The following is a 12,947-nucleotide window of genomic DNA, read 5'->3' as shown; positions in this document are numbered from 1 at the left end:
GAGTGAGATCGGATTGTTGTTCTGGTAATCTGGTGGTATTTTATTGATTAGGTTTTGAATTTTGTAGATATGTTGCATGATTAGGTACTGATTAATGCTGTTATTAGCTGAGGTTGATTCGTGTGCTTTGATTACAGTGAGATTGGATTGTTATTGTGATTATGTTTCGGTTTAAATGATTAATTAAGTTTCGGTTTAGTATTGATTAATGCTGATATTAGTTATGTTTGATTCGTCATTCGTATGGTTGATTAGAGTGAGATCGGATTGTTATTGTGGTTAGGTTAGTTTCAGTTTTGAATCGTGTGTGTGAGGTCTGGTAATTGGTGTCTAAGTGAGTAGGTTTTGATTTTTGTAGATCTGTCGCATGAAAATGTATTAATTAATGCTGATATTAGTTACATTTGATCCGTATGCTTGATTAGAGTGAGATCGGATTGTTATTGTGTGATTACGTTAGTTTAGTTTTGAAATTGTGTGTTTGAGGTCTAGTAATTTGGTGTTTAAATGATTAGATTTTGATTTTGTAGATCTGTTGCATGATTTAATATTGATTAATGTGGCTGGTAGTTGTGTTTGATTTGTGATTATGTTAGTTTAGTTTTGAAATCATGTGTTTGAGGTCTGGTAATCTGGTGTTTAAATGATTAGGTTTTGATTTTTTGTAGATCTGTTGCATGATTTAGTATTGATTAATGCTGATATCACCTGTGTTTGATTCGTGTTAATTGTATTTAGTTAGGGTTTTAGCCCATATAGTTGGCTAAAGCCCATGGGCCTTTTATGGGCTGTTAGCTAGGGTTTAGTTGTGTATATATAGATGTAGTTGCTTATGTATTTCTCACACCTTCAACTAATAAACAATACTTCACTACAACCATTTCTTTACATGGTATCAGAGCTACGGCTCTCGATCCAAACCCTAGCCGCCACTTAATCTGAACCGAACCAGCCGGCCCTAGATCTGAAACCGAACCCGTCTACCTCCTATCCAGATCTCGTAATCTTTTTTCGAGATATATTCCGCCGTCACCGCCTCTCCCACTGTCACCACCACCCTCCGATTAGCAAACCCTGAAAATCCGACGTCGATCCGCCGCCGCACGCGCCCCCACGCGCCACCTGAAGACCGCCGCTGCCACCCACGCGCCGCCGCGTGACGGCGCGTGTACCATCCTCCGGCCGCCGTGTTTTTTTCCAGTCTCAGTTCGCGTGTGTATTTGTTCGGATAAGAAACTTTAAGATCCAATGGCTGATAAAAAGGCTTCAGAAAATCAGATTGCTCCAGGTATTATTAATTATTCAGTTGTTCTTCGCATTCCGATCAAACTTGACTCAAAAAATTGGGGTTCGTGGAGTCTCTTTGTCCAAAAGGGTCTTGAAAGTATGGACAAAGACGATCATCTCACTAAACCACCCCCGGACCCGATTACCAAAGAATGGAAAATTGATGATAGCGGAATCTTAATGGCCCTATGGAATACTATGGATACACAAATCCTTACTATTGCTCAGAACTTTTCCACCGTAAAAGAAATGTGGGATCACCTCTCTTCATCCTTTTCGGCTAAGGAGTCTATCTCTCATGCTTATTATGTGGTTCAAGCCTATGGTCGGGCCGAGCAAGGTGATTCTACATTTACCGACTATTTCACACGATTTTACAAACTCCGGGATGAGCTTCGCACTATGTTTCCACCCACTACTGATTTGAAGATTCAGGAGGAGCGAAACGCCAAGATGGATGTCATGACCTTCATTGCCGGGATATCACCTAAGTATTCAAGCGCCCGACCCCTACTGTTGAGCAACTCCGCTGCTACATCTTCAGTTGCATCAACCTTTCACCTGTTACGGGAAATGTATGGTCCTGGTGCAACTCTACCTCCTACTGATACATCGGCTATGTATACATCTACTGGTCGAGGTTCTCATATGACCCACAAAAAGAGTATTGGACGGGGCGGTGGTCTTGTTTGTCACTATTGCAAGGAACCAGGTCATACGAAATGGGACTGCCCGAACCGCCCTCCTGGAAGTCAGCCACCTCTTCGTACCAAAGCTCGTTTGGCTGCCGCTGGTGAGACTTCAGGTCCAACCGCCACTCCCACCTACACAGTTAGCGAAGAAGACTATTGTCGTCTCCAGCAACTTCTAGTCTCTCAGACTCATGCTCCTGTTCCTGCTCCATGTGCCAATACGGCCGATTCAGGTACGCTTCCTAGTCTTTCTTCATCTTGGATTATTGATTCGGGTGCCACTCATCACATGACTGGGAACTCGGGTATTCTGTCCAACCTTAATAAAATCTCCCACCAACCTGTTCGACTGGCTGATGGGTCTTCCTGTCCTGTACTGGGGGTTGGATCCATTAACACCTCATCCAACTTAAACCTCTCGTCTATTCTATATGTTCCTAAATTTCCCGATAACCTTTGTTCGGTAAGCCAACTTACTAAACAACACAATTGCTCTGCTAAATTTTATCCTACTCACTGTATCTTTCAGGAACTAGGGACGAACCGTCTGATTGGCACAGGTTTTGAATCTGGAGGCCTTTACCGCTTAATCTTTCCGTCAGGTCCTACATGTTCTACAGCAACTGCCTCAGTCAAGGAGGACCACTGTCGGTTAGGTCATCCCTCTACAGCGGTTATGAGGCAAATGCGTCTAGATTTACCACTTTCGTCTTTTAATTTTCATTGTGAGTCGTGTCAACTTGGTAAACATACCAGGCGTCCCTATCCCCCTAGAGTGTCTAATCGAGTCAGTTTTTGTTTTGAACTTTTGCATTCTGATGTATAGGGGCCTTGCCCTACCAAATCTACTTTGGGTTTTGAATATTTTGTTAGCTTTATTGATGACTATTCTCGCACTACTTGGATTTATTTGATGAAATCTCGTAGTGAAATTTTTTTCCATATTTCAAGAATTTAATGCTTATGTTCAAAACCAATTTAATACCACCATTAAAACTTTCTGATCCGATAATGCTAAGGAATATTTTTCCACCGACTTTTCTTCGTACTTGAAAAACAACAGTATTATTCATGAATCATCATGTGCATATACATCTCAACAAAATGGTGTGTCCGAACGCAAAAATCGTCACCTATTGGATGTTGCTCGCACACTCATGATCCAATCACGTGTCCCTCATCGTTTTTGGGGAGATGCCGTTCTCACAGCTGCATATCTGATTAACCGTATGCCCACACCCGTTCTTCATGGTAAAACACCGTTTTCTGTACTATGTCCCACTGGTACTCCTTTTCCTCTCGCACCTAAAGTCTTTGGTTGCGTTGCCTATGTTCATGACCATCGTCCGAAAACAATCAAACTTGATCCCCGAGCCCTTTGTTGTATCTTTGTTGGTTACTCACAGGTTCAAAAAGGGTATCGATGCTATAGCCCATCTCTTCACCGATACTTTACTAGTGCCGATGTCACTTTTAATGAGCCCTGTCCTTACTTTCCCGAGTGTTCCACTCCTGTTTCTGACCCATTTCCTGACCTCGATATATCCACATCTCCCTTCATCCCCACCATTCCTGTGTCAGTTCCTTCTACCGATCCAATCTCTACTAATTCTGACCCACCGACAGAATCTCCGCCACTGCTTTTCACATATGCTAGGCGAGGTAGGGGTCAAACATCAGCGACTCTTGAATCACACCCTGGCCACGACCCCGAAATACCCTCCGATAATCCGCCTACATCTGAGCAATCCACACCTCTCACTACTACATCCTTACCCGATCCACCAACCTCTGATACACCCGTTTATGATCCTCCTGGTGCCCCACTTCCCGATATACCTATTTCCTTTCGCAAGGAACCCCAGACATGTACTCGTTACCCAATTCAGGACTATGTTGCCTACACCCACCTATCTCCTGAATCTCATGCGTACACCACTACCCTTGATTCCTACCCGATTCCCAAAAATGTGACGAGCGCTCTCGCTCACCCAGGATGGAGACAGGCTATGGAAGATGAAATTGGGGCTCTAAAGTCCAATCATACATGGGATCTTGAAACACTTCCTAAAGGGAAGCGTATTGTTGGTTGTCGTTGGGTGTTTACGGTTAAACTACACCCGGATGGCTCCCTACACCACTTAAAGGCTCGGTTGGTTGCAAAAGGGTATTCTCAGGCATATGGCATTGATTACGATGAAACTTTCTCTCCGGTTGCTAAAATGCCATCTGTCCGTATTTGTATCGCTCTTGCTGCCATTAATCATTGGCCGCTCCACCAGCTTGATGTCAAGAACGCCTTTCTTAATGGTGTTCTTGAGGAGGAGGTATATATGGAGCAGCCCCAGGGTTCGTCGTTGAGGAGGAGGCCTCGAAAGTTTGTAGACTACGTCGTTCTCTATATGGTCTTAAACAGTCTCCCAGGGCATGGTTTGGTCGATTCTCTAGTGTTATGGGACAGTTTGGGATGACTCGGAGTGCCTACGATCACTCTGTCTTCTTTAGACACCAGAAAGGGAAGAGGATTATCGTAGTTGTTTATGTGGATGACATTATAATCACAGGTGATGACGAGGTCGGGATTTCCGAACTCAAGCAGTTTCTTCAGTCTCAGTTTCAGGTCAGCGACTTAGGTCGATTGAGGTATTTCCTTGGCATAGAAGTATCCCGCTCTCCACAAGGAATACTTCTCTCCCAACGAAAGTATGTTCTTGATATGTTAACTGAATGTGGCTTACTGGGTTGTAAACCTGTTGATACCCCAATGCTTCCTACAAAGAAACTCCTCCCAAAGGAAGGAGATCCAATGAAAGATCCTGAGCGATACAGACGGCTTGTTGGTAAACTTAATTATTTAACCGTCACACGACCGGATATCTCCTTTACTGTCAGTGTTCTGAGCCAATTTATGGCTACACCATACACCGGTCACTGGGATGCTGCCCTTCATGTCTTAAGATATCTTAAGACCTCACCTGGCTTGGGTATATTATACTCTGATCAGGGTCATTGTCGTGTAGGTGCCTTCACGGAAGAAGGAGATGGTCGGATATCAGGGTTCTCAGATGTAGATTGGGCAGGTTGTCCAATTCCTCGACGATCTACCACCGGATATTGTGTGTTTGTTGGAGGAAACCTTGTATCATGGAAGAGTAAGAAGCAACACACGGTTTCCCGGTCGAGTGCCGAATCGGAGTATAGAGCCATGGCAGATGTAACATCAGAGATATGTGTCCTCCTCAAGCTACCTGCCTCATTCTACTCACCTGCGTGCATACTAAAAGTCAGCTACGCTGAGTGAGTTCTAGTTAATCACATAATCATACAATACCTTCTTACATTTCATACTTAACCTCTTAACTTTCTCTCATACACACATAAGTGCATATACTTTCATTCTTACTTTCATACTTTCTATACATACATAATCATACGTTTTAAAGAGCCTTTCGCCCTGTAACCTCACAGATATTATAAGGGTCTGGTCCCTAACATCACAGATATTATAAGGGTCTGGTCCCTAACATCACAGATATTATAAGGGTCTGGTCCCTTTGTTTCGTGTAACTGCACCATACCTGTTCATACATGCTTTCCTTGACAATACATGTAATCTCCGAAGAGCGTTCACGTACCATCATCATAACATACATACATTATGCATACATCATATATTCATACATACATCATATCTCTCATCATACTTATCAATCATGTCTTAACTACCACCTGACGATTCATGCAATATCCGAAGATCATTCACGCACCGTCAATCAATCATCATACGTAAATCATACAAGGCATACACTTATCACTTAAAATAAGTGTATTCACTATCACATCGAGTATGCACACAGCCCTGAAAACATAACAAGGAAGTGGGGCGAGAAACTCACCTCAAGGCGGTTGCGTTCACCATTTACGGTTATCCCCTTCTTTAGCTGTGCGCGACTAACTGTATAATAATTATACGTATCAATAACTATCACTACACATATCGTCTTTCTAGTTTAATTATTACCCTCAACGAACGAGGGTCCGGGGGCAGCGCCCTGGTAGCAGGGTTCTAGGGGCGGCAGCCCCTAGCGGGGTCCAAGGGGCAGAGTCCCTGGCTGGGGTTAAGCTGCCAGGTCAGCTTAGAAAAATTTTATTTTCATTAACTGTCTTAACACATTTTCCATTAGCATTTTGAATCATTGAATAATATGCTACTTAAAAGTTCAATGGCTTATTTATAATTAAATCATTCTTTTCTAAGTCCAGGGACCATTCTGTCATTCTGTTAAACTTCTAGTTCGTTACTTATCCTTAACGAACTGACTTGCCATGACGAACTGGTTCTTGTAACGAATTGGAACCTTTAACGAACTGCTTACTTACACGGATTGGACTTTTAACGAACTGGACTCTTAGCGAATCAGTCCATGTAGCGAACCAGTCCAAGTAGCGAATTGGACCTTCTAATTCGTTATCTCCTTTAACGAACTGGTCATAACGAATCAAGGGTAATTCGTTACCCTTTTCCCTTAACGAATCAGAGACGAATCATAGGCGAACTAGGGCTAGTTCGCTGTGCCCCCTTATGCGAATCGACTAACGAATCACCCTCAGTTCGTTAAGTCCCCATAGCGAATCACACTCAGTTCGTTAAATCCCCATAGCGAACTAGGGTTAGGTCAGGAATGTCAGAACATTCCCTGACATTCCCATTCCAAAAAAGCTTTACCTAGTAACCATAAACATAATTATATCAAAATAGCAGCAGCAAAAATAAATAAATAAAGTAATCATAAAATTCTAATAAACAAACACACATGTGTAAACGAACATATCCTAACAAACGTATACATTACAAACCGTCCACGAACACAATTGAATAAACAGGACCTCTGTCCGTGTGCGTTCATTAACCTTATCCTTACCGATCGAAACTCTTTGTTCACGTTCGTTCATTTATTAAACAAACGAACCTAAACGAATACATTACCAAACGTTCACAAACATAATTAAACAAATGCGACCTCTCTTCACATCCGTTCATTAACCTTAACCTTACCGAACGAACTCTTTGTTCACGTCCATTCATTTATAAAAACAAACGAATACATTACTAATCCGTTCGTTAAGCTTACCGAACGAAACTCTTCGTTCCTGTTCGTCATTTATTAAACGGACGAACCTAAACGAATACATTACCAATCCATTCGTTCACTCATTTACTAAACAGACGAACATAAAACATTACATTCAATTGCAATAAAATGGAGTGTTTACTACCAGTTGTATATCCGTTCCTCCGAAGTAAAATCGAACGATTTCGCAATCTCCGGAGACGTAAACACTCCATTTTCCGATGCAGCAACTGAAATTAACATTCAAACAGCTTCAATTACACGCGAATTACTGAAAATGTAACGAAAATAACACCGAAACCCTAAATAATTAATTAATTAATACCTGTTGCAACAAACCTTGGTTTAGATATTCGAAAATGAAATCTGGATAAAGCGGCAGTGCGACGGTGAGTTGAAAAGATAACGAGATTGAGTTTGTATAAAGAAGAAGGAGATAATAATAAGAGGTTGGTGGTGGTATTAGAGAACAACGCCATTGGAGTAGACCAATTTGGGGGTTTTCCGCGGGGAAGAAGATAAAGTTAGTTTCGGTTTTCGGTTAATCGGTTTGGTTTTATTCGGTTAGTTTTTCGGTTTTAGGTTCTGTTTGGTTCGGTTAATTTTAGTTAAATAACCAAAATCAAACGTGAGCTAAACTGAAATACATGGTATAAAATCTATAAGCGTATGAAATATGAATTGTTCGATTCGGTTTGGTTAATTTCAGTTAACCGGGGATACAAATATATAATTAATGACTGGTTTTCGATTATTTTCATTAACTGTCTTAACACATTTTCCATTAGCATTTTGAATCATTGAATAATATGCTACTTAAAAGTTCAAGGGCTTTTTTGTAATTAAATCATTCTTTTCTAAGTCCAGGGACCATTCTGTCATTCTGTTAAACTTCTAGTTCGTTACTTATCCTTAACGAACTGACTTGCCATGACGAACTGGTTCTTGTAACGAATTGGAACCTTTAACGAACTGCTTACTTACACGAATTGGACTTTTAACGAACTGGACTCTTAGCGAACCAGTCCATGTAGCGAACCAGTCCAAGTAGCGAATTGGACCTTCTAATTCGTTATCTCCTTTAACGAACTGGTCATAACGAATCAAGGGTAATTCGTTACCCTTTTCCCTTAACGAATCAGAGACGAGTCATAGGCGAACTAGGGCTAGTTCGCTGTGCCCCCTTATGCGAATCGACTAACGAATCACCCTCAGTTCGTTAAGTCCCCATAGCGAATCACCCTCAGTTCGTTAAGTCCCCATAGCGAATCACCCTCAGTTCGTTAAGTCCCCATAGCGAACTAGGGTTAGGTCAGGAATGTCAGAACATTCCCTGACATTCCCCTTAACCTCGTACCACTATTCCGGCGCCGCATTTCCGGCACCGCCTTTGCCGGAAAACCGCCGGAAACAGCGAACACGTCGGAAAAACGAGTTTTAACTCGTTTTTCACCGTTTTTCATCCCGTTCGATCCAGATCTGAGCTAGGGTGACCCCTAAGCTCATCATAGGTTCGGTTTATACCCGATTCCACCCGGATCTCGTGACTTAAACGGTTTAACGGTGTCGGCTCGTCGTTTCAGGATTATATCTAACGGATTTAAGCTCCTACAACAAATTACCATCATACCTTGGGTCGGGATCCGTTTCTTCTTCTATATTTCGGCTAGAGTGAGAGAGAAACTAGAGAGAGAATCTTAAGTGTGTGTTTTAGAAGGTGTAAGGGATATGTGTAAATGAATTAAATGGAGGATTAAGGGTATATATATTTTTGATCATGGGCTTAAGCCCATGGTCTTTCCTTCATTCCTCCATAACCCAAGTCCATAACCCATATCCATTTACCCAACACAAGTCCATCTCGTATTCTATTCAACTAAACCGATAACGACCCGCTATAAAATAAACGAACTTTATTTTATTAATATAACCGAAAGTAGGATGTTACAAGTAAAAACAAAAGTATGGAGCTTGATGTTGAAGAGGCATTGATGTAGATGTGACCTACATTGGACCTATTATATATGTTCGAGTCCAAACTTGTTTGAACGTTCTAATTCTAAACCTTAAAACTTAGGAGTGTTTATTATTCGGTTTAAAGTCGAATTCGGTTTAAAGTCGAATAAATCGACCAGAAGCCGATTTAAACGATTCAAATAAAAAAAATTGGCTTTTGTTTGAACTAAACTAATTAGATGTTTGGATCCGGTCCAACCCGAAAATCGATCTTTATTAGGAAACTTAACACTTTTTTGCCAATAATAGTAAGAGGGTGCACAAAACCGAAAAAACCGAACTGAAACCGATAAAACCAAAAAAACCGAACCGAAAAGACCAAACCGAATTAGAAACCGACGGTTAGGTTTTGAAGTTTAGCAAAAACTGAAATATTGGTTTTGGTTCGGCTTTGTATTTTGTTAAGAACCGAAAAAACCGAACTGAACCGAAATAACGAAAAAAATAACCATAATATTTTAACCGTAATCATTAAAGCAAAATCTATCGATAACCATTTGTTTAGTTTTAACATATGGTTAATAATAAATATATTTGGTTGCTGCGTATAGTTAATAACTAATAATAATAGTAATTTTAGTTTTGATTTAAATGTATCTTTTATTAGATTTTAATATCTTAAGCTCAAATATTCAATATTATATTAATCATTAGTTAAAAAAAACATATCATACCAATTTTAATATCTTGGTTCAAGTTTTTTCGGCCCAAGATGGTTTGGCTCGATTAGCAAAACCGAAAAAAACCACATCCAAAACCGAACCGAAACCAAAAAACCCGAAACCGAACGGTTTTAAAAAATCATAAAACCGAATGTTTTGGTTTTTGGTTCGGATTTAGTCAAAAACCGCACCGAACCGCACCACGCACACCCCTAAATAATAGTACATTCGTAACAAAATGTACTTTTTTCAAATATTTTTTGTTACATACGAATAACTTAAAGAATAACTTAAAGAGTAGTGTTTACACTGAGATAGAAGACACACGAACAATAACATTTTAAATATACTCAAACTCAAGACCTCCAATAATAAAAGAGAGATGAGACAACTGCTCGACCAACTAATCTTTGGTACATAACATTTTAAATATTTATCAAAATGTAATAATTGCATTTAAATTCCTACTCAAATCACTAAAAACATAAAACAAAATATCGTAATTTAATTACATTCTCACCTTTCAAGTTAAATATACAAACGCTTTGTTTCACACTTTCACTTCATAAAATAAACGTTCATCAATATTGTATTGTATTAGCAAAACCATTAACTAACGCTAAGGCATTACTCGTCACCTCCTTAACCTTCACCACTCGACTACAAACATCCGCCTTCACTTCACAATCGGGTAAATCCTCAAACCCGTCGGTACACGTGTCCTCATTAGTCAATGCAGCACTCATCCATGTCTGGACATTACTCAGCTGGAACCGCAGGTCCTGTCCAGTTCCATTGAGTTTCCTCATTTGCTGGAGGGACCTGCGGACCTCATCCACTGAGTCTCCAAACACCGTGTAACAGTCATGCACGGCGTTGGAGACTCTGGGACTGCTGGAGTAATCAGCATGGTGGGTGATGTTGGAAATGTATTTGGTGATGACATTGACTTTGGATAATGTGACTCCTATTGCCACACGGGCGAGGCGTGCGGGGTCTTGTTGGATGGAGGAGGAGTAGCCTGAGAGGGAGGTGAAGCAGGTTTGAGGGTAGAGGGTGGTTTGGCAACTCAAGCGGATGAAATCGGTGTCGTTGGATGGTGGTAGAGGGTTGCTAGTGGTGGTGGTGGTTAGTGTTAGTATGGTGGTTGAGAATAAGAAGAAGAAAAAGATAGAGAGAGTTTGGATGTTCATTTTTTATTTATTGGTTTGAAAGTGAATTTAGAAGTGTTGATAGAGTGGCTTATATACTCTCTTGGGTGGCTTTGATTGAGTATATGTTGATATATATAGCTGCATCTTTGATTTGACAATGTCAGAGGGTCGTTTAGAAAATAATCAGACTGCTGTTTTAATCAAAATAGTTAAACTTTAAAAATTATTGGTGAGAAAGCTGTTTGACAATATTTAGATGGCCGTTATAACCATAGGGGGTCAAAAATGATTTTTTTTTTGTTATGGCCGTTTAGCCAATAGGAAGACCGTTAGGATGGTATGTGGTCAAACCTTGAAACTTTTTGGTCAAAGTTACCACATGGCTTATATATGAACGTTAGTTTGAAACGGTACGAGATTAGATGTTAAACGATGTGTGTATAGATAGATGACCCTATATATTTATAATTTCTTTTATAACTTATCGATATGAGCATGCTTAATACATAATCATTTTTTATGGAATATTGGATTTTAATAATCCCTATTGAATAGTATTGGTCGATAATAATCCCTATTCATTTTATCGTCACTGGCGGTCCCAAATTCAAAAAAGTTGGCCCCCAATGGTCCTCTGTTAAATATGACTTAACGGCGTTATAGTTTTTTCTGAATTTCAAACCAATGTTTTAGGCTTTTGATCATTCGGAGGATACGAGTCGATTGGTGTAAAACTTAGTTTGAAACAGTACTTCAAAATGACGAAGCAATGCTTCAATTCGGGTGTTTGAACTTACAATTAACCAAAATCAAGTCGTTTAAATCATTGTTTGGAGCTAAGTTTTTTATCATTCGACTCGTATCTTCCTTCCGATTAATAGCCCTAAAAAGTTAGTTTGAAATTCGGAAAAAAGTATAACGCCGTTAAGTCCTTTTTAACGGGGACCATTGGGAGCCAATTTTTTTGAAATTGGGACCGCCAGTGGCGATAAAATGAATAGGGATTATTATCGGTTAATACCATTTAATAGGGATTATCAAAATCCAATATTCCTTTTTTTATTTTGTTACATATCTGTCCTTGTTACATTTGTATGTAATTTACACGTAATGATAATGAGATGTAGAGTGAGAAATATAGATGGTTATTTTGTTACATATTTGTGTTACACGTATAAATATGATGTGTCTATGCAATCCTAAGTTCTACATTTAAATTTGAGAGTTTGATTAGACATTTAAATTTGAGAGTTTGATTAGATATTTAAAGTGGTATTGAAATTGAAAAAATATATAAAAAGATCCTTAACATTTCAACAAAATCACAATAAAAGTGTTTTCTTTTAGGTTAAGTGAACATGCATATTATATTCTACTAGTTTCTTACATATATGGATGCGATTTTCACTGTCACTTTGTTTTAATTAGGTTGTTTAACTAGTGATTTGCGGTGTTAATTCTGGTTTGAAACACATAAAATTTCAAATTGAGCTGGTTTGATTTGTAATCTTCACTCCAAATTAGACGTTGAGCTCGTATATGGCACATGGCTCTGTGAAGATATATAAAATGTAGTCAAGACATCTTCAAAAAATGCGTTGGTATTGTAGAACGGTATATACTGAATTTAGGAAATCATGCATGTGTGTTTGCTTAACATTTTATTTGACCCGTTCTGATCGACCCATCCTAACCTGTCCCGTATGACTCTACTGACAAAAAAATCCTGATCCACCACCGGTTGACTTGCATTTCATCGTCTACTATATATATATATATATAGGGGAGGGTTATCCTAAAAATATGTAGTTTCCTAGGAAGACTAAGAATAAATCATAGCCATTGGATCATGTTAATCAATGGTTGAGATTTAAAATTACCAATAACCGACATAGTTTCTTAGAATTGTTCTTTCACCATCATTTGTAATGCCAAATGTCAAAAATTTATTGGTTCTTACCATTCATAGGAAACTATTTATTCTGATTTAAACCTTTTTCTATA

At 39.5% G+C, this 12,947-nt stretch overlaps 1 pseudogene; it reads right to left on the bottom strand.

Annotated features, from left to right (window-relative positions):
• Positions 1 to 10,364: 10,364 nt before the first annotated feature.
• On the bottom strand, positions 10,365 to 11,146 carry LOC143570701 (pectinesterase inhibitor 7 pseudogene; annotated as a pseudogene).
• Positions 11,147 to 12,947: the final 1,801 nt, after the last annotated feature.

This window comes from Bidens hawaiensis, unplaced genomic scaffold, assembly GCF_021521415.1.
Source record: "Bidens hawaiensis isolate Kalapana, Puna unplaced genomic scaffold, B.hawaiensis_p1.1 tig00025021_1, whole genome shotgun sequence".
NCBI classification, from domain to species: Eukaryota; Viridiplantae; Streptophyta; class Magnoliopsida; order Asterales; family Asteraceae; genus Bidens; species Bidens hawaiensis.
This window is presented reverse-complemented; position numbering and strand designations above follow the sequence as displayed.